We start from the raw sequence: 4026 nt of genomic DNA, 5'->3' as shown, positions 1-4026 counted from the left end.
CTGTGACAGAGAAACGCCAGTTGGAAATGGGTTATCACCAAGCAGAGGCTGTCTCATGTGCGCCCTCATCTTCTGTCCTTGATTATGCAGCTCCTGCCTGTCACCCATCTGCACTTGCAGCTTCCCAGTTGCAGAGACTCAGGGGGAGGCCCTGGATGCAGTTTCTTCTGCATGTGAGCTAGGGAAAAGATCAGGCCTGGGTCGAGGACTCTGAGCATTGGGCAAACCGTCCTGAATGACTCGCAGTTCTCTGGGCTGAGAATGGGTCCGATGAGCACTTATCCTTCTTGAGTGCCCTGCACAAGGGTAGGAGTCTCCCTGCAGCGGGAAAGGCACTCTGCAGACCCCCAGCGTGGGGAGCACAGGTGCCCAGACAGCTATTTGGGTTAAACTAGACCAAACTTAAGTGCCTGGTACGATGACTTTGGGGCTAGAGGGGAGGCTAAGCAAGTGCTTTCAACAGGCAAGAACACACACCAGCAGGCCCTGGGTGAATGAGACTGTCCTGTATGCAGTCACCCCCTCAGGCTCTCCAGACAGAGCAGGGCAAACACATGACAGCTGCAAACACTGATGGAGCCTGGTTCAAGGGACAGCAGGACTTTGGTTGAAATCACACCCCTCATCATCGGCAGCTGCCAGCAAAGTAGCCTGTTTGCACTGAATCCGGCCACAGTGATCTGCAGGAGCATCCTATAAGGTCCCCATCATGATAACCCTGCTTCAGCTTACTCCACAAAGAGTTAATGACCAAAAAGGAGAGCGAAGCACTGCAGAAGCCACCTGGGCCAGGCTATCTGTCTCCACTAGCAGGGCTGGAGTGGGGTTGAGCCACTGGCAAAATTTGGGGGTTATATCTGACGTTGTAGGGATGGTGCCCTAGACACATTCAATCAGGTGACAATCAGAGCACAGCCAGGGAAGCTGTTCCCTGTGTTCCCTTGTCCTGGACACCTTCAGAGTCGTGGGGCTTCCTTCCCACCACACCATGCCCCTTCGCTACAGCGTTACATGAACTAAGAGTTCCTCAAGGGGAGACCTCAACTTTCCCTTCCTCCTATCAGTACCACAGTGCTAATCCAATATCAAACCTTGCAGGCAACTTCCTGGAAAGCTCAAACCTTGCCAAAATACACCAGAAGGTATTTGTGATTCAGGCTGGTGCTGAATACAGCAGTGAAATCCAGCGTGAGCCACGAGGGGAAGGACAGCTGAGAGCTGGGAGGCAGGGGGGTAGTAGGAGGAAAAGAGGGAAAGGAAAGAGAAAGAGCCTTCCCCAGCCACAGAGGGGCACAGGCAGTAGTACCTCAGTATCCCAGCTCCATAGGAATCTTTATTTCCAAGGGTGATGTGAAGTTCAGAGTAGAACCAGCAGAAAAGACTCCTGGAAGGTTATCTGGGGGCTGGAAAGGCTGTAGTGCAATTCGACTCACCTCGGAAACCGCCACGTCAGGCTTTAGACCCACACCCCCAGGGATTCCCCTCTGGGCAGAGAAAGAGGAAATGCCTGCTCATCCCACCCATGCTCTCGAGAGGTGCTCCCTTACCTAGCCAAGTGCCACATCATCTGCGCCTCCCCCTCCCTCGCTGTCACGCAGGAAACGCTCCTCACTCACGCCTGCTGCAACACAAGGGCCCTTTGTTCAGGGAGAAAACACCTAACTGCCCCTTAGTGCGCGCAGGCACACACACACACAAGCCACCAGCTTTCCTGCTCTGAGGAAATCTTTTCACCACCCCCTTCTCTTCTTGACTTGTCTTTAAAATTTATTGAGCGTAAGAAATTAGTGTAAAAATACGCATGTGTGTGAGCTGCTTGCAAAATCCAGTAATACATATATGCGCAATGCTCTGAGCTGGAAGGACCCTTGCCTGGTGAAACACGGCAGCCGCAGGAGCTACAGGTTGATCTCTTTTTCTGCCGAGGATCCTAGCCGCTGCCGCAGGAGACTGTTTAGGAGACAGCTAAGTACCTGGCTGCTAACAATAGTTCCCAGCAGTGCCTCCACGGCACCAGAAGGGCATATCCTGCGAGGGTGAGCGTACGCTTCAAACACACACCTTTACTATGCAGGAGTTATAGAAGAGATGTATATCAAAGGGGGACGAGTGTCCCTGGCTCTTGCAAGGAGATCATTTGGCAGCAGTGCTATCACCAGCAGCAGTGTGACTCCACACTGCAGCTATTTTGAACCTTTGTTGATGCCTCTAGGACACAGAGACCCAGCACAACAGCAGCCCCCACCGCAGCAGAAGGGAAAGTGTCTCTTCCAAGCAGCCACAGACATATCTGGTGTAACCCAGCCCTGAAAGCACAGGCCCGCTGCTGTCTTCCCTCCCGCCCACCTTGCAACTGCTGCTGCCCCTGTCTGGCAGGCCTGATTCCCCACCAGCCCTGCTCCCATGGGGGCTCTGGAAGGGTGCACAGTTGGAGCAGGGTCAGGACCAGGGTAGAGCACTGCACAGCGTCAGATGGATGAAAGTTTGGATGACTACAATTTCCTTTCAGAATAAGGCAGCCTCTGCAACCCGGTGCAACCCTGAGCACGTCACAGCTACAGTAAAGATGGATTATCTGCAGCTTTCTCTCTCTCTCTGGAAAGCCATTTACGAAACCACCCCAACTTCTCCCATCTCTCCCCATCTTTCCTCCCCAGAACAAAACTGCTCTTACCTTGGGGCTGCCTCTCAGCAGACAAACTTAGGTGAATGTTTGGGATCCGTCTGTCATGCATATGGGGAGGATGGGACTGGAAATGCCTCTTTCTCCCTTTAGCCAAACAAGCTGAGAAGAGATTTGGCTGTACGATAGGGCTGCTGCAACTGGGAATTTGTACTCATTTCAGGATTCAGTAAAGCCTTAATCTATAGCATAATCTCTGGGCATCACATCTGTGCAAAAGACAAAAGAAAAGGGGGGAGGGGAGGTGCTGCTAAGAAAGGGTTTGTAAAAGCAAAGGCTGCTGTGAGAAGCCAGCTCCTTTTGGCTTGATGCTTTGCTTAGGTTTTTGGAGGTTCTTGAAGAGACCTGCTGACATGTAACAAGTTGCACAGTGCATTAGAGACCTCTGCCTCCATTCCTGCAGCCTCTTCCCAGCCACGGAAAGCAAGGACCTTGCAAGCAGCACAAGACCATCCCCTTGATGTGATCCATGCAGTGACAGTAACGTAGAAGGAGCAGCTCCACTGCTACCTGCCAGGGCTCTGCCTGCTGTTCCAGGCTCCCCCTGCCCAGGGGCTGGATGCATCCTCTTGAGTCTGGAAGTCAGGGAAGGGGCTGTGGCACAGCTGGGCTTGGCCACATGCTTTCCAGTGGGGCCCTTGTGAGCTCATGGAGGTGCACATCAACCACAACGTGGTATGACAGCGTCCCTGCTCTGTGACATCCTCCACACCTCTAATATGCTGGACGCAGGTGGCAAACAGGCTGTGGATCATGTCAGTTTGCTGGAGAGGGCCAGAGGGGTGTTCTGGAGGAGGAGAGATGACAACGCCGCATGAGAGGGATGTGTTACTCACAGCTGTCACCTCAATGTCACCTTGGTGCAGAACACAGTTCTGCACCCATGGGTCTTGACCACGGAGCATGGAACAGCCCAGGGCAGGTGGGTGCAAACACCTGCCCCTCTGCGATACAGCCTCCTCTCCCACCCCAAGGCTGCCAAAGGGAATCCCCCCACCCCCAAAATATCTTTTAAGTAAATTAAAGGCTCTGCTCCTTGCCCAGAGAGATACCACAGTGAGTGTGGAGAGGGTCCAGGCAGCCTTCGAAGAGCCTAGGGGTGGGAGAAGCAGCGCCTGCTAGCAGCCACCCCTGCAGGACAGACACGGGCCAGGAGAGCTGACCAGTCTGACCAGTCAGCCCCAGCTGGGACCGTCTCGCCACCGTGCACCGGCCTCCAGCTTTGGAGTGCTGCAGCGATTCCAGAGGGCACAGCAACGAATAATATGGAAATACCCTGAAATTCGAAGTAAACTCACAGTGTTTGGGCTGAAAGCTCAGACCTGGCCACATTAACAAGCAGT

The 4026-nt window shown here is 53.6% G+C and overlaps 1 protein-coding gene across 7 annotated transcripts in view; it reads right to left on the bottom strand.

Moving 5' to 3' along the window:
• The window catches only part of SMIM33 (small integral membrane protein 33), a 37409-nt gene that overhangs the window by 3395 nt on the left and 29988 nt on the right, over positions 1-4026 (bottom strand). For 2 of the 7 annotated variants that reach the window (XM_068960234.1, XM_068960235.1), the window contains one exon: positions 2675-2892. The exons of 3 other annotated variants lie outside the window; for them this stretch is intronic. The gene's annotated coding sequence lies outside the window, so the exon portion shown is untranslated. 2 more of the 7 variants (XM_068960237.1, XM_068960233.1) reach the window with 2 other exon arrangements.

Source organism: Struthio camelus, chromosome 13 (genome assembly GCF_040807025.1).
Source record: "Struthio camelus isolate bStrCam1 chromosome 13, bStrCam1.hap1, whole genome shotgun sequence".
Classification (NCBI taxonomy): domain Eukaryota; kingdom Metazoa; phylum Chordata; class Aves; order Struthioniformes; family Struthionidae; genus Struthio; species Struthio camelus.
Note: the sequence above shows the minus strand (reverse complement) of the source record. Positions and strands in the feature narration are given on the sequence as shown.